Source organism: Macaca nemestrina, chromosome 12, assembly GCF_043159975.1.
Source record: "Macaca nemestrina isolate mMacNem1 chromosome 12, mMacNem.hap1, whole genome shotgun sequence".
Classification (NCBI taxonomy): domain Eukaryota; kingdom Metazoa; phylum Chordata; class Mammalia; order Primates; family Cercopithecidae; genus Macaca; species Macaca nemestrina.
In genome coordinates this window covers 23869469-23891851 of record NC_092136.1, presented here as the reverse complement: position 1 = coordinate 23891851, position 22383 = coordinate 23869469, and the positions used below count along the sequence as shown (strand labels likewise).

At 37.1% G+C, this 22383-nt stretch overlaps 1 long non-coding RNA gene across 5 annotated transcripts in view; it reads right to left on the bottom strand.

Moving 5' to 3' along the window:
* LOC105471592 (uncharacterized) overlaps positions 1-22383 on the bottom strand; it is a 138650-nt gene that overhangs the window by 78985 nt on the left and 37282 nt on the right. For all 5 annotated transcript variants that reach the window (XR_011610650.1, XR_011610649.1, XR_011610652.1 and 2 more), the window contains one exon: positions 11799-11916. This is a non-coding gene — a long non-coding RNA (uncharacterized lncRNA). The remainder of the gene's footprint in view (positions 1-11798; positions 11917-22383) is intronic.

The window sequence follows — 22383 nt, the reverse complement described above, 5'->3', positions numbered from 1 at the left end:
ACGCATTTATCACAATTGTCACTTACCATTAATTTACATTCCCTTTATGCATCTGTTCAAAAAATAATTAGGATTTTATGCTGCAGTAAATATGCTTGTTCATCCATTAGTGCATAGCAAAAGATTAATTGCATTACAATGGGAATTGGGACTACAACACTCCAAGCCACAATGATAACAGTGACAGCTGCGCTGCCCACACCGTACTTTGCTCTGATAAGCTTCAAAAACAAGTGTAGATGGGAAAATAATTAAGTCACTCACAAGGCAGCACCAGACTTATTTTCCCTCTTCTTGCGTTCAATTTGCAATCATCAAAAAAAAAAAAAAAAAAAAAAGATTCTCATTGCAACTTAGAAAAGGGCCCTTTCCCCCCATCTTCAAATACCCTAGTTTAATGTTAGTATAAGCTGTATTGCTATAGATCTTTTCTTTAACTCCTCCTATTTACCTCAGTAAGCTAAAGAAGAGAAATAGGTTGGATCTGATCCAGTCTCTTTAACTGGTATCTACTGAGAACCCAGTAGAGCTGGCTCCGTGGTCTTGTGACCAGTGCAGTCACACAGGGCTCGGTGCTTGGTTTAATGCACTGTTGTCATTATCTCGAAATTCTTACTAGCTTTCCTTTTTTAAAGCAAGGGGCCTCACATTTTCATTTTGCTTTGGACCTCATAAATTATGTATCCAGTCTTACCAATAAATGTAAAAAGTAGTAATATAATTTCTTCCTCAATCTGTCTCACACTCTCTGTCTCTCTCCATAGATATCTATATTTATACCTGTAGATCTCTATATTTCTATCTCTGTATGTTTCTATATCTATGAAGATATATAGATGAGAGGGTTAAGTGAGATATATGTCAGTGTATACATCCACACATACTCATTGCTGCTTCTCCACAAGAGGAAACAAACAACAAACACAGCAAACAAGCTTTTTTTTTTCTTCTCATTTCCTCTGGTCGAAAACAACAACAAAAACAACAACAACAACAGCAACAGCAACAACAACAACGATGTTATTGAGTGGAAATGGAATATCTGTGTTTTGAGGAAATGTCTGAGAAGAAAGAGATACGTTATACTTGTACTCCAGCCATCTCCTGACTATGGATACTTCTCTACGGTCCATAATACACCAATCATTGTTTTAGTACCAATGGGAATCGACAATGCTGTTAACCTTGGGCAATAGTTTATATCACTCAAGGAAACATCTCTGCAATAATTTCCATGATGATCTAGCCTTCAGTCACCACTGATCCCCCCCACACCCCCAAGGTAAAAAAAAAAAAAAAAGAAATGGTTTCAGAATTGCTCAACTCAAAACCTCATTATTTGAGGTCTAATCAAGATGACAACAGACAGAGACGTATCCCCAGCTCTGACAGTCCCACAACAAGCAGTAACAAACAGATGGCAATGATTGTAACCAAAATGTATGGATAATCATCTTTGATGAATCATTTATCATGGCAGCTTCTCTTATGGCAGTGACTTCTTGAGAGCCTCTAAAAACTTGGCCCTTTAGGGAATTGGCTGGTGACATAAGGTATCTGCTACTCAGCTAGAAACTGGCTAGAGCTTGTCCTTCTACATCACTTATAAATCTTATTTTTTCAGGCGCTTGGATTTGTTAAATGTTATTAATCTTTTTTGTTTTTTTTTTAAGTTGGAGAACAAGAGAGAGACTTTGTTATCGGTAGGGGCAGAAAGCCTCAAAAATAGGTCAGGCACCATAACAGAAAAAGACAGCCTGCTTACGGGGAGGGGAAATGCAAATTAACTGCTACAGACATGGGTACCTTTTAGCCCTGGCAGCAGCTGCTGAATAATTAGGGCCCAAAGGCCTTCATAAAGGTTATAAGTCTTGTTACTGTGACTAACCAAATCTGTTTGTGTAATTTTCCTTTTGCTATTGCAATTACGGGGTTTTAACTCACTAGGTAGCTGATTTTGTGGCATGTACATATGCGATGTGTTGAGGAAAATGAGCTTCCAGGGCTCCCCTCTGGACGGCATTAGAGCAATGATCATAAATCCTCACTAAAGGGAAACTAGTTCTCAGATAAGGCAGTTTTGGGGGTGGGAGTGAAGTGAACAGTGGGAGGAAGTGGACAAACATTTTATAGGCAATAGTTCTGCAAAACTAGATTATAATACTACAATATAATAGTGGGACATAATGTAATATAATACCACATAATGGAATGTCTTGTATTTTGATATTATGTAATATATGCTTCATATTTTTGTTATTACAGATTAGCTTTCACACTAGACTTTGCTAGATGATGTTGATATTATTTAGAAATACTTTTTTAAGTAACACTTTTCAACCTGTCTCCTCTCAAAATTGTGAAATCTTGACCCTATGTCTTTCACCTTTTCTTATGGAACCTTGTGCATTGACACTTGCTGTTACTTGCCTTATCATCCAGTTTGTCTCCTCTTATCCTGACATAATAGCTAGTATTAAAATGAGATAGAGGAGGAAGGTAGAGCAAGACGGCCAAATAGAAACCTCCAGTGATCGTTCCCTCACAGGAACACTAAACTCAACAACTATCCATGTAAGAACCAAAAAATGAAATGAGCAATCACAGTTCCTGGCTTTAGCGTAATAACAAGAAATGAAGCACTGAAGAGGGGAGAAAAGTCTGGCACTGCCTGCACTACATCTCTTTCAATCCCAGACAACACAGCATGGGGAGAGAATCTGTGTGCTTTGGGGACTGAGAGCAAGATGAGTGTGGAACTTTGCGTTGGAACTCAGTGCTGCCTTGTCACAGCGAAGCAAAACACAGGCAGAACACTAGTGCCCATGGAGGAGGCATTTAGACCACCCCCGGATCAGAGGAAAATTTCTCATCCCAGTGGGAGAAGTCCAAGTCTCCACCAGCTTCACCACTGGCTGACTAAAGTGGCCTGAGGCCACAAATAAATTTGACTATCAGTCCAGTTACAGTGACTACAGTCCTTGGGTAAACCCCAGTGCTTCACTGGTCTTAGAGGCAGTGGACTCAGGGCACAACCCAGAGAGATACCAGCTGCCGCAGCCCCATTGGTGCCTGTATCATCCCTCCTCAAACTCCAGGCAGTGAAGCTCCAGGAGAGACCCCTTCGGCTCAGGAGAAGGAGAGAGAAGAGTACAGAAAATGTTGTCTTGCACCTTGAGGATAAGCTCAGCCACAGTAAAATAAAGCACTGGGCAGATTCCTAAAGCCCCAGTTCCAGGCCTTTGCTCCTGGATAGCATTTCTAGACCCACCCCAGGGCCAGGAGATAATTCACTTCCCTGGTGGGACAGACCCAGTCCCAGCAGAATTCACCATCTTCTGACTAAAGTAGCCTAGGGCCTTGAATAAATATCAGCAGCAACCTGGCAATACTGGCTGCAAGCATTTGGCAAGCCCCGCTACTGTGCTGGTTTGAGAGGTTGTGAGCTCCAGGTATGACCTACTGCAGTGCCAGCTGTGATGGTCACAGGAGTCCCCTTAGTACCTCTACTCCAGAAGAAAGACTGCTACTTCAGAGAAAGTGAGGGAAGAGAATGAGAGACTTCATTTGGGAACGCAGGGAAATCTCCCTTATCTTCCCGAAATCCACCAAGACTGTGTATCTAGGAGTCTGCAAGAGTCTCGGCATTACTGAGCTTAGGGAACCCACCAAGTACTGAAATGCTACAGTGACCACAGGCTTAGGTCACAATCCCGAATCCCCTTTGAATTTTTCAAAAGCCCTCTCTGGAAAGATGGTTACAAACAAGTACAGACTTAGTGAGATGAGCATAAACGCCTCACTCTTCAATGCCCAGACATCAATGAACAGCAATGTCCACAAGCATCAAGAACTTCCAGGAAAATATGACTCCACCAACAGACTAAATAAGATGCTGTGATGAATCCTGGAGTGGTGGATACATGTGACCTCTCAGGGAATTAGAAACAGCTGTCTTGAGGAAGCTCAATGAACTACAAGATAATACAGAAAACAAATTCAGAATTATAGCAGAGAAATTGAACAAACAAGATTAAAATAATTTTTAAAATCAAGCACAAATTATGGAACTGAGAAACTGACAAACTAAAATATGCATCAGAGTCTCTCAACAGCAGAACTGATCAAGCAAAAGAAAAAATTCAACAAGCTGAAAATCAACCTGCATGAAAATACACAATCAAAGGAGAAAAGAGAAAAAAAGAAAAAAAATGCCTAAAAGATTTAGAAGATAGCCTCAAAAGGAAAAATCAAAACATTATTGACCTTTAATAGGATGTAGAGAAAGAGATGGGGATAGAAAGTTTTTTCTAAGAAGTAATATCAGAGAACGTTCAAACCTTGAGAAAGGTTTGAATGAGAGGTTTGAATATTCAAACCTTGAGAAAGGATATGAATATAGAGGTACAAGAAAGTCAACAAACACAAAGCAGATTCAATTCAAACAAGACTATTTCAATGTATATGATTATCAAACTCTCAAAAGTCAAGGACAAAGGAAGGATTGTTCTTTCCATAAATCTTTCAAAAGAAAGGATCTCAAGAGCTTGTTCCATAAACCTTTCTAACCTCTCTCTCCATATATATACTCATTTACTTTGTCCAGTCCTTAATGGGAAGATACATTGACAGAGCTTAAACATCTCAATTCACATCTATACATAGAAAATAAGACACATTTTACCAGTATATATTTGATATAATTTCAAAATACATTTGACACTTAAATAACAGAAAAAAAAATGTTATAAAATATGGTTTGAATGTGGCCAAAGAAGGTATTCTATCTACAGCTGAGCATACAATGAGTCCAGGAATTAGTACTGCACTGGCACTTATATCACCCAAGGGTCATTGGTTAAGTCACTGGTTAATAAAAGTGTATTCGCATTTCTGTAGATGTTACAGTCCATCTCAAAAATGGAATAAATTCTCAAAGAAATGTAAATTCTTCTTTATTTACTTATTTATATTCTTCTTTACTGCAGACATGAGAAAGCACTTTTCATAACTAATATTCTCAGATATAGATACTTAAATAGTAGTGTGGAATTCATAAATGCATTAATAATTTTCCCTAACAAGCAAAATACAGTCTTAATAATTGTTGTCAGTGCACAAGTGCTGCTTACATAGTGCTTTTTCAGTTGGAGAGGCTTAAAGTACTTTATGTTGATTAATTAATTGGCTTGTTGGTTAGAGACCTGGCCCAGGATTGTATTAAGTTCTGAAGAATTACAGGCAGGACGTGATGGAAATGGGAGACTTAAGGAGTCAAAAAATAGAATCAATGGCAGTGACAATTTATCATTGTAAATTTACCAGTCTTCTCCATTGTGAGCTAATATAAAAGGTTAATAATAATAATCTTTAATGTAGTCCATTAATATTTATGTAATCTTCTGTAAATTGTGCATTTAGTCTAAAATTACTTTAATTCTGAAATAGTGCACATGATATGCAAATGCAGATTCAAGATACTCTGGCCCTTGTTCTCTCAAACACACTCTCTGAAAATAAAATCACTCAGTTCTTCCTATATAGAATTTCAGAAGCCAACCATTATGGTGAGTCAAAATAAAAATCCATATGATGTAGATAAGTTCTCCTGACCACTGAGAGCTCACATGAGTACAACCTCTCAGGAGCTCAGAGACAAGGTGAAAACAAGGGATTGGCCTTAGATTACAATATGAAACAAGATCTGGCGCAGAAATCTGACTGTCATAAATTGATTTAATACAGATGCTATCTCGGCATCCATTTTTACGTATAGCATAAGTTATCTGAAACCCAGCAATATCCATCACCTTTGGCCTAGTTAAAATTTCCCCTAATTGTGGTTGTTTGCAATATAGCCTGTTTATTCTTCATTTTACTGATCCAAAATTCAACACATTTTAGAGCTGCTGAATGAGAATAAAACGTAATGGTTAATACCAGACTTACGTTTTCTGTAAACTATCCAATCTACAGTCCCGTGGGGAAGGCAAAGAGATCACTTCCATGGACCTTAATAAAGGCATAGACCTCTAGGTTTCTCTCTTTCTTTCTCTCTATCTCCCTCCCTCCCTCCCTCCTCACCTACCTACTGGTTGAGCTTTGTTCTCCCTCAGGACTTTCTGTGGGCCCCTGTGGGCACCCTTCTTCTCTCACGGATCAGGATCAATGAGTAATAAAATGATTTTGTTATTTTATGTGTTTCATTGTTCTGCCTTCTCTGTGTCTCTCATGAATGACACAGACGCACCCAAACCTGACTCTCCTCCCAGTCAGGTCTCTCCTAGAGAGTAGATATTTTGGTAATAATAAACTGGACACAGGTCAGACAAGAGCCACAAGAGTGTCTTCTAGGATAAACAAATTTCCTGTGAGAGCAACACCTGGTTACAAGTTGGATACTTAGGCGTTAGGCTCCCTGCCAGTATAAAGAAATACAGTATGAAAGGCACATGGTAAACATCCATGGCCCATCCCCTGGAGCTCCATCAGGAGAGGGCTAAAATTTATAGCCACTGTCCCAAGAGAGACCTTAAGATCAAGTCAGAGAAAATCACAACACTGACCTTTACAGGTGGAATTGACTATGATTAAATCAATTTGGCTTAAAGAATTTAGTTCAGTGCAGAGACAAATAAAATACTTCTATTAGGTAGCTCTTCATCTAATTGCTAGTTGATCAAATGTAGGATTGAGTTCATGCCTTCACTCTTGTAGCAGTTCCAAAAGAGTGGAAAGGCAGTATGGAATATTAGAGAAGAGTTTGGCCGGGCGCGGTGGCTCAAGCCTGTAATCCCAGCACTTTGGGAGGCCGAGACGGGCGGATCACGAGGTCAGGAGATCGAGACCAGCCTGGCTAACACGATGAAACCCCGTCTCTACTAAAAAATACAAAAACTAGCCGGGCGCGGTGGCGGGCGCCTGTAGTCCCAGCTACTCGGGAGGCTGAGGCAGGAGAATGGCGTAAACCCGGGAGGCGGAGCTTGCAGCGAGCTGAGATCCGGCCACTGCACTCCAGCCTGGGCGACAGAGCGAGACTCCGTCTCAAAAAAAAAAAAAAAAAAAAAATAGAGAAGAGTTTAAATGCTAGTGACAAACAAATATGGATGCTGACTACTTATCAGTTGATTGACTTGAATAAGTTATTTTATGTGTTTGAAATGCCAATAAAATTAACTCTAAAATGGGGATTATAATAATACCTATTTCGAATGGCTCTTCTCAGGATGAAGAAAATATATGTAACATTTTTTGCATAGTATTTAATACAAAATGATATTCCACAATGCTAATTACTATTATTATTATTATTATTATTATTATTCTAAAATAAAAATATCTGTGGTACATAATCACACTGATTCTAATGCTTTGAAATTTGGGGCAGAATACTTTTAGCATAATATTTGTTTCCTATAAATGATGATGTGAAATGTGTAAGCCAAAAGTATAAGACCAACTTTTGGACATCCATTGTCTATTTTTTCCAGAGGAAACACATGGACACATGTGGATGCATTGTTGTCTAGTTCTTTATGAAACTTTCCCTGATAACTCTATTCAACTCTGATTTCTCACTTTGTTGACTGCCCATAGTACTAATTGTACAGAATATGTTAGCACAATGTATTTATCTCTTCGCCACAGTTTCTCCTCCAGTCTCATGAGCATAATGCCTTATTAACACATCTGGTAACTTTCCGGAAGTCAGGGATAATGCCTTATGTTTTCCATAGATCTTTCATGCCCCATAACTAGCATATTCTGGAAACATTCTAAGTTACATTAAATCTGAATTCTTTTATACTTCTTCCATATTACTTATTTGGGTACTATTCCCCATTGCATTTCAACTCTGTTCTTTAAAACTACAGTTTCTATAATAGTATACAGTTCTCTAATAATGTCCTAATCAATGCTACGTCAGAGTAATGCTTATTATATGCTTGTTTCTAAATTCCAGAGCCATCAAATGTTTTCTTTTTAAGTTTAAAAAATGGTTAAGCTATCATTACTTTTTAATATTCATGAGTATTCAGTTTATGGTCCATTTTGATATCTGGGTTTTAGTTTATCACAAAACAGTCATTCCATAAAGTTTCCTTCTTTTCTCATTTGGCAATGTTATGAGTATTATTCAAGAAATATTCTGCAAATTTTTTTCAAGACTTATCACATTTTAAAAATAATCAAGGTTTTAAATCTGTATTTCTTGACCCGTAAGCCTCAAATTAACAGGATTAGTTAGGTGACTATGCTATTATTTTGTAAACCAGAGGTTCAGTTCACAAGAAACATATGTCTGGGCAGCATTTAGGTTTCTTAAATCTTAATTTCTAAGTTGTTTTTATTTCAAAGAAATAAAATGCTTACTGATTTGAGCAATATATAGAAGTAAATAAACATACATAAATAAAATCATCTGAAATCTTCTATCTAGAAATATTCACTGTGTACTCTGTTTTACACTTCTCTTATTTTAAACAAATTTTAGACTACAGAAAACTTGTTACTTCAGAGAGTTTTTATATGTCCCTCAGACAGCTTCCTCTAATTTTGGCACTTTGTACAATCACAGTACCAGGGATCAGAAACAGAGAATTGGTATCTCTAGTAGCAATTCAGGAAGCTAAATAATAACTTCTGTAACCATCAGCCCCAAATGTCGAGGACTGGAAGAATAATTTACAGATTTCCAAATTTTTTGTTTCTACTTCTAACTTAAGGCCAACCAAAGAAAGCCAAATATGCACCCTCACATAGGATGTCCCACTTCCGGTTAGCCTACTTCCGGCTTCCCCATGCCAGCAGCCACCAATCAGAGAACACCTAAAGTCTTCTCTGTGTTCCACTGTAAAGCTTTCTCATTCTTCCGCCTGCCTTGGAGTTGTTGATAAAATCCAAGTGACAGTGGCTTCCTCTCTTGCTCTCGCAAGGTCCAAATAAATAGCCTTTGCTTTTCTGATTTGACTGATCTTGTTGAATTTCCACATATTTTTCTGCAGGAGGAACCATACCTTCAACTTTCGACTTCCATGGTAATAGAGTACCCTTAAGATCACTCATATATATATATATATGTGTGCATATGTGTACACACATTATATAATGGTATGTGTGTTTGTGTGTGCATGCATGCTTATGTGCACATTATATATTCAGGCTTTTTCGTTAAGATCTCATCGTGTTTGGATGATAAATACATATTTTTTGCATATAGTGAATGGTTTGTATTCCTCAAGGGCTCAGTCCAAAGCTCTCTTCTATTTCTTTCTCTATATTTTTTTTCCTTCATCACTCTACTTCTCTGAAGATGACTCTTGAATTTATATTTTTTGCCCAGATCTTTCAGCAGAGCTTCAGACCTTATATCCTACTACCTCTTGAGTTGCATAAAGGCACCACAACTCAATATGGGTTAGGGATCCTCCCCTACAAACCCGATACCCTTTCAGTGTTTCCAAAGTTGGTGAATGGCACCGTGATTCACCTAGCTGAGAAAGCTAGATCCCTAGGTGTCATCACTGACACCTTCCCCTTTCCTTATCTGCCATATCACATCCACATCCATTTATCTAGCCCTGTACATTTTATCTTCTAAATTATCTATCAGAATTCTGAGAGTAAAGACTCAGTTTTCTGTTTCATTGCCATTTCCATCCAAGTCTGTCATCTCTGAAATAGCATCTGTTTAATTTCTTAAGGCTATGGTAATAAACTGTCAAAAACTGGGTAGCTTAAAACCACAGAAATTGGTCTCAGGTGTGGAGGCTAGAAGTGGGAAATCTGTGTGTTGACAGGGTAATGCTCTCTCTGATGACTGTAGGGGAGAACTCTTCCTTGCCTGTCTCCTAGTTCCTCATGTTTGGTGGCAATCTTTGGCATTCCTCAGCTGGTATATGCATCTCTTCAGTCACAAGGCTGTCTTCTCCCTTTGTCTTCAAGTTATCTGCCCTCTGCACATGTGTATCTCTGTGTTCAAATTTCCCTCTTTTATATGGAAACTCATGAAATTGATTTAGAGCCCACCCTAAAGACTGACGTCATTTTACCTTGATTACCTCTTACTCTCCATGTAAGGTCACATTCTAAAGTGCAAATTCCGGAGGTTAAGATTTCAACATGTGTTTTTGGCAGGATACAATTCAACCTTTAATAGAGTCTAGGCTGGGTGTGATAGCCCACACCTATAATTCTGGTATTTTGTGAGGCTGCGATAGGCAGATTGCTTGATCCCAGGAGTTTGAGACCAGGCTGGGCAACATGGCAAAACCCTGTCTTTACTAAAAATACAAAAAATTAGCCAGGCATGGTGGTGTATAGCTGTGGTCCCAGCTACATCAGAGGCTGAGATGGGAGAATAATGTGAACCAATCGAAGCTGCAGTGAGCTGTGATTGTACCAGTGCAGTTCAGCCTGGGCAGCAGAATGAGACCTTCTCTCAATCAATCAATCAATAATCTAAACCCCTCTAAATTTTCTCTACATGCCCAGTAATCTATTTCTTTTCATAAATAAGAGTAGACTTTTCAAAATATAACTTTAGCAGTTATTTCTTCTCCTTAAAATTCTTTCATGCTGTTCTACTAGTCTTAGAATAAAAGCAACATTCCTTTAATATGACCCAGAAGGGTCTTAGTCTGGTTTAGCATACCTGCCATACCACACCCTACTCCTTCACAGCTTTGTGTTCAGACCAGAACATTATATAATATATAATATATTATATAATATATGCCATATCTATTTTATATATACTATATATCATATAGTATATATAATGCATATTATATATTATATATTTTATATATTATATATGTTATATATTATATACTATGTATTTTATATATAATATATTATATATTTTATATATATATTTTATTTATATATATATTTTATAATATATAACTGATAATATATAAAATTTATTGTATAAAATAATTAATATAAATATATTATTTACTATATATAATATATAATACATAAAAACCCAATATATATTATATATAAAATATATATAATACATATATACACAAAATGGGGTTTTTTTGCTTGTCATGCTTCCTCTTGCCCAGGGCTCTTTTACCATTTCTCCTGTTTAGAATGTTTTCTCATCCTCCTTTTATCTAGTGTGTATGTGTGTGTGTGTGTGTGTGTGTGTGTGTGTGTGTGTGTAATCTTCAGATTATTTTTTTTAAGAAAATCCTTCCCCAGCCCTGTATTACTCTGTATGTCTTCATTTCAGAACTGTAATTCTGTATCTATGTAAAAATGTAATTAATATCTGTCCCTTCAAGTAGACTCTGAGCTTTACCGAGTGCAAGAAAACATAGTTGGCCCTTTTCACCATTCTATCTCCAGTCTCTAGTACAATGACTGCCACATCGTGGGTGTTCAAAATAGTTTTTGACTTGAAGAATAAATGATTGCATAAATGAATCAGCTGTATGTAATTTAGAGCAGTTTTTTAAAACTCTCAATGTTAAAAGGCTAGTTGTTTTCTCAATCATTTGTGAAATTAAAAGAAAAATTAAACCCAAATTGCTATAAAAGTCTTAAATGCCTTTACTTTCTATGCTTATGTCATCATGAACCAATAGTCAACAGTTTGCTGACTGATGCCAGCCCACGGACCATGCTTTAAATAGCACCGATCTTTATGTTTTCCCTAATTTAGTGATTCTGTTATCCTAAGAAATACGAAACTAAATTGATCTCTTTGCAGGACAAGGAATTTTTATACTCTATTTTAAAAAAATAAAAATACATGCATAGTAAAGCATTGCCATTTAACTTACTCATTTGCTCAGAAGACTGCAACCTGAACACTGGACATTTTTCAACCGGAGTTCACTGCTAGATTTTCATCCTCTTTTCATTTTCCACTCACTTCATGGTCTTCTCAAGGGGGAGTACCTGAACCATAAAGTAAGCCCAGAGTAGTTATCTGCCACTTGGATCAACTCAGCCTGTTAATATTTTTCTGGATCAGGTACCATGAGTTACAGGGATTATGCAGGTGGGCACCTCCCATCTGAAAGTGGTAGTGATGAATTATTTGTCTACCAGACTGCTAACCTACAAGTAACTGCAGGAGTCTTATTTCTTCCAGGAAAGGTGAAAAAATCTAACTGAACACATAGATTAACTTCTTTAGATGGGGAAAACATTATCAGTCAATACTCCAAATTACTAATAATAACTATAAAACACAGTAGTTTGAATCTTAGAATTCTAGATCTTAAAAATAGTCCTATATTTTTCCTAAGATTTAGAAACAGACATATGTATGTGGCTATTCTAATGAAAGCAAAACCAGGTTTAAATATATATATTTATTTAAATATATATTTACATATATAATATATAAATGTATTATAATATATAACACATATATTACATATGTTAATATTATATATACTATATAACACATATATTTACATATTTAATATTATATATAATATATAACGCATATATTTATATGTTTAATATTATATATATCATATTTATATATTAAATATATAAATATAAACATATATTTATATATTTAATTTATTTAATACTATATATTGTATATTTAATATTATATATAATATATATAATTATGTATTAACATATATAACAGATTACATATTATATAAAATATATTAACATATATAATAGATTATATATTATATATAATATATAAACATATATAATCTATTATATATTATATATTTACATTTATGTTATATATAAATACATATAAAAATAAATATATATGTTATATATATAGACCTATATAGATATATGTGTTATATATTACATATATTAACATATGTGTTATATATTATATATTAACATATAAATATATTATTTATGTATATGTATTATATATCATATATAATGTATAATTATTAATATTATATATAATATATACTTAAACCTGGCTTTCTTAGAAAGCAAACGCAGGTTTAAATATATATAACATATTTTTAAAATATGTATTATATTTAAATATATAATATATAAATGTACATATTATATGTTAATATTATATACTTACATATATATTTAAATCTGGCTTTGCTTTTATTAGCATTTTTCTTCAACCAAAGATAGATCACCAGAAGTTGGATAGGTACTTTGTCACCTAAAGTCCTGGTGAAGTTTCTGGTAGAATTTTTTTCCTCCTTAGGGAGGCTCTTTATTTGGAAATGCAAGGAATAAACTGTCTGGCACAAAATTACTTTTGCAGCAAGTGGCAAGTGATGCATAATCCAAGACATTTATGGTGATAGCTATTAGCTAAACTTCCAAATTCAAAGAAAATAAAAGGAAAAATTCTGTGTCTATAGTGATTTTTAAATCTTGAAGTAAATCAAGATGTCTGCTCAGAAGATGCAGATATCACATCAGTCACTGACTTTGCCAATAAATATTCCGTGATTCTTGAGTGACGAAGTCTACTGGATGAGAGGTGATAGAGTAATCCGGGATAGAAAGGACAGAGATGACCTATTCTGTCATAGACTACCAAAGAGGAACTCCATGCTCTAGAGGACTCTTTTCTGGTCCTCTTCTACTCACATCCCACCCCATGAGACAAAGAGTCTGTAGTCCAATGGGTTATGTCTTCCAGGAACCCATGTCCCTTCTTGAGCATGCTTCAGGTACTTGCTACATATGACATTTTCTGCCCTGACAGCCTACACTGACTTGGAGGTTCTTCAATGGCCTTTTCAAAAGATTTAACTCATAAAAAGGTAGAACACATCACAAGTATGTAAACCCGTAAGCTCAATGGGTGGTCAAGAGATAACTGTGTGTCTGCAGAGCTTAAATATACAGGCTGGAGTATCTACACACATGTGCATGAGGCCCCTCAGGGTGCAGGATGGGTGCACATAAAGGAGGAAAGAGAGGCAAGCCAAGGTGGCTCCATGTTCTAGCATGCAACTCCAAGAGATGCAATAATCGTATATTCATATCCAGTTTGCTAGGTCATTTGTAATGATGCATTTGCCAGTGTAGGATAATGGAAAAAATTTAAAATAATTTATTTAATAGAATTATTTCAGTCTCAAGGTATCTAGGCATATTCTATATGTGTCTCCATTTTCCCCTGTCCTGTCACACCTATGTTAGGGAAGATCTGCAGAAGGCACACTCAAAAGGAATAAGTAAACAGAGTTTAATGCAGGAATATTTACGAAGGTGTTAAAAAGGTTACGAAAAATCTGGCCGGGCGCAGTGGCTCACGCCTGTAATCCCAGCACTTTGGGAGGCAGAGGTGGATGGATCACGAGGTCAGGAGATGGAGACCATCCTGGCTAACACGGTGAAACCCCATTTCTACTATAAATACAAAAAATTAGCCAGCTACTTGGGAGGCTGAGGCAGGAGAATGGCGTGAACCCAGGAGGCGGAGCTTGCAGTGAGCCAAGATAGCGCCACTGCACTCCAGCCTGGGTGAAAAAGCGAGACTGAGTTTTTAAAAAAAAAAAAAAAAAAAAGACAAGACAAGACTACCATTAGTAGGCCTGAGGACAATGGTAGGGGGAACTTGTAATTAGAACCCAGAAATAAATTACAGCCTGGTGGAGAGGCAGCTAAATGAATACCACCACAAACCTCTAACTTATTCGGCTCTCTGTCTTCTGCTGGTATCTTATATGTAAAGGATAGGTATGAATTACCCAAGTGAAACACAAAGAAAAAGGAGTTTGTTTCTCATTAAGCAAAAGCTGAGATGATAAAACACAGAGGCTCAACAAAACAATAACTTTAAAAACCGTGATTATTTCTCACTTTTAACTGAATATGAATGCCGAGGTCAGCAACATTTCATTGACAATTATGGCCCTGACCTCCTTTCAAGTCTACTGCTCATCTTTCTAATGCATAAGTGTTGTCTGATGTTATTGCCAAAGCTGGTCACATAGTATTTGGGTTCCAAGTAGTGTAAGACATGAGCAAAAGGTGAAAAAACATACTCAATATATTTAGACCCAGGTCTAGAAGCAACACACGTTGCTTCTGCACACTTTCCCCTGGGAAAGAACTAGGCCATGTGACTTTTACCTAATTGCAAAGATAGTGGGAAATACAATCTAGATTGGCAGCCACATACCCAATAAGAAGAGTGAAATAGATATAGATGAATTATGGTTTTGTTACAATAGTTGGAAACCCGATTCATCCATGTTTCTTAACATGGCACAGGAGAGCACATCTGGGTAGGATGTGCTTGCAAAACAAGTGAAAAAAGGAAGTGTTTCTTTATCGCGCACATTTTTCATACTTTTTATCTACTTAGTAAGAAACATTAACTAATATTGATATGTCAGAAGTGGTGGCCATATTGTAAAATCCACTTATATTTTTTAAAAATTCTGGACTCTAGTTCTAACATTTGGAAATATAGTAACTGATATTATATATAAAATATACAACCATTCTCTAAGAAGTGACTTCCCAGAAAGATGACTTTATTTCAGCAAGTAATATCCCAATTTGGTTTGAGTTATTATATATCAGTTAATATACTTCAGTTATCCTGAAATTTTACACAAAATGAATTTTTAACCTGTCACTAACACTTGTGAGCATCAGCAAACTTAAGTATGAAGCTGTCAAAATGACTCAATGACAACTATTGAAATGCAATAATAATTTTATAACAAGTAGCTGAAAAAAAAAAAAAACGAAATAAGCTTGTAGTTGTAGAAGTGATAAGTATTTGGAAAGAGAACAGACTTAATTGAGATTTGGAAGTTAAGAAAGGCATCTAACTGCCAGGCGCGGTGGCTTATGCCTGTAATCCCAGCACTTTGGGAGGTCAAGGCAGGTGGATCATTTGAGGTGAGGAGTTCAAGACCAGCCTGGTCAACATGGTGAAACCCCATCTCTACTAAAAATGCAAAAATTAGCCAGGTGGTAGTGGCACGCACCTGTAATCCCAGCTATTCGGGAGGCTAAGGCAGTAGGATCGCTTGAATTCAGGAGGCAGAGGTTGCGGTGAACTGAGATCACACCACTGCACTCCAGTCTGGGTGACAGAGTGAGACCCTGTCTCAAAAAAAAAAAAAAAAAAAAAAAAAAAAGGCATCTAAGCAGAGCACTGAAGCTTTGTGTAAGTTACAGAGGCACAAGTTCTAGGATCAAATACATCTGAGTTTCTTAACTCCCACTCTGCCAGTTACTAGCTGTGTCAATCTGAGAAGGTCATTTAACTTCTATGAACCCATTTTTTCCTTCAAATTTATAGTATCTACCTTACATTAAGTGGAAATATTATAACTATGTCAATTTATGTACACATAAAAGGAGTAATCAAGTATCAAGTCACAACATGTGCTTCCTTGTGAAAGTCTATCTCCCTCAGAGCAACTTTTCCTTCTGACATTTTTTTTGACTGCGAAGCCCCTGCAACCCAAGAGAAACTCTGCAAAGTATATCACAATGTATCAGTAGCCAAAGGTTGGGGATTTCATCTTTGCATTGAGAAAATATGTCAATATAAGAAGAGAATACTGCAAAGAAATACAAAATCTAGTGAATAATATTTATGAGAAAGTGATCATCTAAAATAAGATGATGTGCCCCCAAAAATTGAAAACCAATAATTTTCCATTTTAGGAAATACAGTATGATACAAAGTCAGTAACATCTTGAAGCTCATTTACATAAATTCTTTAGAATAATAAGCTAAAAGAATAAGTATGCCTTTTACTTCTCCTTTTAGAATGAATTCACTTTTTTAGATATGAAGGTAGGAGAAGAAATAATTAACTTTTAAACAAATACAGAATAGTATTCAAAATCTGTCCTAGATAATATGTCCGTAATCCTAGAGGATAAACAGAATGCTCTAATTGGAGACAGCAGGAAAGAAAAGGAATGTGAAATTTAGCAGTAAAGTGTGATGAATCCAAATGTTAGCTTGTGTTGTTAAAAAAATACATTCTTCAGTATTTAGTAAGTTTATCACACTTTGGTGTTAAATTACAGTACATGAAGCTTTATGAGATGAATATTCACCTTTTTTAACATCTGCCCCATTTTTTTCTAGGCCAATGGAGTAGTGAACATGGTAAATATTTTGCTTAGGTAATTTCTCTATGTTACAGCAATTACATCAAATTTCATAAACATTTATCATGTGAGTGTTTTATGAAAAGCATAAGGCTAAGGCCGGGTGTGGTGGCTCATGCCTGTAATCCCAGCACTTTGGGAGGCCGAGGCAGGTGGTTCACCTGAGGTCATGAGTTCAAGGCCAGCCTGGCCAACCTGTTGTAACCCCATCTCTACTAAAAATACAAAAATTAGCTGGGTGTGGTGGTGGATGCCTATAATCCCAGCTACTTGGGAGGCTAAGGCAGGAAAATCACTTGAACCCAGGAGGAGGTTGCAGTGAGCCAAGATCATGGCACTCCAACCTGGGTGACAGAGTGAGACTCCGTCTCAAAAAAAAAAAAAAAAAAAAAAAAAAAAAGCACAAGGCTAGAGGAAACTGAAGGGATACATAAGCAAATAAATTACCATGCCTTACAGATCAAGGGAGGTGGACCACTGACATATGTTAAGACATTCTTATAATGTTGATGTCACTTTTATTTTAAAACAAAACAAAAACTGAAATCAGACAATATTTTTCCACAATGACATTTGTTTTAAAATAAGAATTTTGGGAGAAAATATGTTTGACTACATTAAAGAAGATTTTAATTTCATGGTAAGTGGCACTGAAGCAGGGTTCTTTGGCAAAGAGAATTCTTAATCCCAGCCTTGAGAAACATATAGGAATTCAAGAGGTAGAGTTTGTACAACTAGCAGAGAAGGAACACCACAAATAAAGGCATAAAGAAAGTGGATCTTCAGGTAAAAATAAGTGATCCTCTGTGCTTATAGTAGAGTATTATGTACTAGAAAAAAAAATAAGAAATATTTTTTATGAAAACAATACCTGAAAAGGGAGGGTTTTAAAAATAAGAACTTTAGGCCAGGCGCAGTGGCTCATGCCTATAATCCCAGCATTTTGGGAGGCCAAGGTGGGCGGATTACCTGAGGTTAAGAGTTTGAGACCCGCCGGGCCAACATGGTGAAACCCTGTCTCTACTAAAAGTACAAAAATTAGCCAGGCATCATGGTGGGCACCTCTAATCCCAGCTACTTAGGAGGCTGAGGCACGAGAATCGCTTGAACCGGGAGGTGGAGGTTGCAGTGAGCCGAGATCTCACCACCATTGCACTCCAGCCTGGGCAACAGAGACTCCATCTCAAAAAAAAAAAAACCAAATAAACAAAAAAAAAAACTTTATTGATCTATAATTCAATACCACACAATATTCACATCCGAAATGTACAATTCAATGTTTTTAACTATATTCACAAAGTTGTACAATCATTACCACAGTCAATTTTAGAACACTTTCATGACTCTAAATTAAAGAAACCTTGCACTGATTAGCTATTACTACCCATTTATGGATAGTGCAGAAAAAGGAGTTTGATCTATTCTGTGAAGGACCTTAGATCTTTATTCAATAGGTTATCACGCAAAAATGTCAGTGTGTTTTAGTACTAGGGCAACATGATCACCTGTGTGTTTGTGGAAAACTATTCTAGTAACTGTGTGTAGTATGGGAAAAAAAGCATTTGAATAAGAGGAATCTATTTTTACTTTCATTCCCATGTTCTCTAACTATGCTCTAATTCTATCTAACCAAAACATCTTTACACTGCTCTATGGATTACATTCCACAGAAATTTCTTCCTTTGTAATGTTTTAGGCAAACCAGTAAATATTTACTAAGTACCATTTGCTTACAACTGAGCTACTCTTTTACCTTGGTTCAATTTGATTTTCTTTAGACTTCACTTTAGAGCACAGTAATGATCACTGATATATTTCTCAAAGCTATCTGAAAATTAATATAGTGAGCTATTATCTTTATTTTTAAGAACACTCACAATCAGAAACATCAGTGCACCAGCCTGGCCAACGTGGTGAAACCCCTTTTCTACTAAAAATACAAAAAATAGCCAGGTGTGGTGGTGGGCGCCTGTAATCCCAGCTGCTCGGGAGGCTGGGGCAGGAGAATCACTTGAACCTGGGAGGCAGAGGTTGCAGTAAGCCGAGAACACACCATTGCACTCCAGCCTGGGTGACAAGAGCAAAACTCTGTCTCAAGATTAATTAATTAATTAAATAAACATCAGTGTTTTCTCATAAGGCACACAGCTACCAAATGTCAGAAACATGACTGGATAACTGGTCTCATGTCTTTAGGGTCAGAACTTTTTCCATCATGTAACACAGCTACCTCCTCAGCTGTTGGCCATGATCTGCTGTTAATGTTTAGTCATGAAATTGACAACCCCTTCCTCTACCCAGAAGTATGTAAAATCTAAGCAGTTTGGGAGGGGTTAGGATACAACATGGTTATACTGATCTTCAGATTTGTTTTAAAATGTTTTAGAAATCTAATTATAGAATTAGAAATGGCTTAGGAAATGAATTTTGTTTTTAAAAATATTTAGTATAGAATTATCCTAGAATGAATTTGACAAGAAAAGCACATGAGCAATAAACCTAAACACAAGACAATTTAAGCCTTTTGTTAATAGGAATTAGCAAGTAGATAATATGCAGAAGGCATGTTTGTAGACTACAGACAACCCTGTCATGTTTGGTAAATGTATGTCTTATGAGAAAGCACTGATGTTCTGACTGTGAGTTTTCTTACTTTAAAAATAGAGATAACAATCCCACTAGATTAATTTCCAGATAACTTTGAGAAATACGTAAAATGATCATTGCTGTGCTCTAAAGTTCTAAGGGAAATCAAACTGAGCCAAGGGAAAAGAGAGTAGACCAGTTGTCTTGAAGCAGAAATTCCTAAACTAACTATTCTTAATAATAACTTTTAAGTAAGAACCAATTATGTTATGCATACAGCCACCAAGTAAAACATTTTGAAGGTTATTAAGGCCATATTCGTGTACCATTTGAGAGCAATTCTGTGAAGTAGAAAGCTGAGGCTAAGAGAGGTACAAAGATTTGTCCAAGGCATTGGAGTCCTGGTCTTCTGACTGCAAATGACAAGGGCATTTGAAAGGGCCAAAACCCAGAATGCACCATTCCTAGTTCTGGCTTTATAAAGGAAGTCCTCTTCATTGAAGAAGGTTTAGACAAAGTTCTACTCCCAATGTAAGTGTTTGACATTGGGCCCTGACCTACCACAAGCTTAGAAACCCAGGAAAGTATTTTCTAATGAGCCATATTAAGTATAATTTAAGTTAAATGAAGACAAATTATTCTTCCCTACTCAAGCCCCCACCTTAACATCAGCTTCCCAAGTGTACCAATTACATTCATTTTTATTTCTTCTTATTATTATTATTGTTTGCTACAGGGTCTTACTCTGCCACCCAGGCTGAAATGCAGCGACACATTCACAGCTCACTGCAACCTCTGCTTCCTGGGCTCAAGTGCTCCCCCACTTCATCCTCCCAAGTAGCTGGGACTACAGGCATGCGCCGCCATGTCCAACTAGGTTTTTTTTTTTTTTTAATTTTGTGACTGGGTGCGGTGGCTCACACCTGTAATCCCAGCACTTTGGAGGCGGAGGCGGGTAAATTACCTGTGGTCAGGAGTTCGCAACCAGCCTGGGCAACCCAGTGAAATTCCATCTCTACTAAAAATAAAAATATTAGCCAGGCATGGTGGCACACCTCTACAGTCCCAGCTACTTGGGAGACTGAGGCAGGAGAATTGCTTGAACCTGGGAGGGAGAGGTTGCAGTGAGCCGAGAAAGCACCACTACAATCCAGCATGGATGATAGAGCAAAACTCTGTCTCAAAAAAAGTTTTGTAGAGATCGGCTTGCTATGTAGCCCAGGATGGTCTCAAACTCCTAGGCTTAAGTGAGCCTCCTACCTTGGCCTCCCAAACTGTAGAGATTACACGTCTAAGCCACTGCACATTCAATTATATTCTAAGTTTCTAGCATCGTTAATGAATCATTCTTTTCTCTATAGTAATGGTTTTTCTAACCCGCTGACTTGCATGAGGTGCCTTGGAATGCTGAGGCTTAATTTCTCCTTTTCTTGGGCATTGTTTGAGGAATATGTGGAGATGGGGAGAACTTTGAATTTTGCATGACTTCTTTCACTCCTTGATACTTCTTTATTTTAGTGCCACTCTACTACCTATAAAACTTTAACAGGAATAGACCATGGTGTTTCACCAACCATTTTGCAATCTATTTATTGGCAAACATAAAAGTCTATCTAAGGAAAGAAGCCCAGGGTAGATACATGGGATCAAAACACAGAGGAAGTTCTGTGTTTTGGAGCTCTTGGAACTCTGGAATGAGACAATGCCCTATAAACAGGATATCCAAGTGATTCAGAAATTAGCATCCATGCTGTATAATGCAGCTTCCTTCTTTCGCCATTAAAAGGAGGATGGTGAGGATGAATTTCCCCAGGTACTCCCCTAATATCAGCAAGAGTACAAATGGAGAATAGTTTGCCATTTATCTAAATATTTAAAAGATATAAATCAAGCTGTTGAAAAAAAATCTATTCCTGACCTATGTAATGACATGGAAGCTCAGGTTTGACTTTAGAATGCTAAGACACCTCAGAGTACCAGCCAGACTTGGCTGCATGAGGAGGGTTGGCCTGAGTCCAGCAACCTTTTTTTTTTTTTTTTTGCTATATTTTACTCTATGGCATTTAGGAGCCTCACTTGCTATGGGGGCTACCTCAACCCAGAGTCCCCAACCCCATTTATGTTTCCTCACCTAAACACCCTTACTTGAGGTCTAAAGGTCAACAGAGAAGCCTATCAGACAGGTCCCTCCTTGAAAGCCCCGTCAGAGTCAACGAAGGGAGGGAATTCTTGCATTCCGAGTCTCCACAGAATGATCCAGAAGAGGACATGTGTTAAGTGTGGGCACATTTCTGGAGCCTCAGAGAATTCTTGCCTAATGGGAAAGAATATGCCTAAAGAAGGGTCATAGCAAATCCTCTAAAGAACAAGATACAGGCCAGGCACGGTAGCTCACGCCCGTAATACCAGCACTTTGGGAGGCTGAGGCGGGCGGATCATGAGGTCAGGAGATCGAAACTATCCTAACACTGTGAAACCCCGTGTCTACTAAAACACACACACACACACACACACACAAATAGCGAGGTGTGGTGGTGGGCACCTGTATTCTAGCTACTGAGGAAGCTGAGGCAGGAGAATGGTGTGAACCTGGGAGGCAGAAGTTGCAGTGAGCTGAGATCACGCCACTGCACTCCAGCCTGGGAGACAATGAGAGACTTCATCTCAAAAATAAAATAAAATTTTAAAAACCAAGATACAAGGCTACCTCCTTTTGCAAAG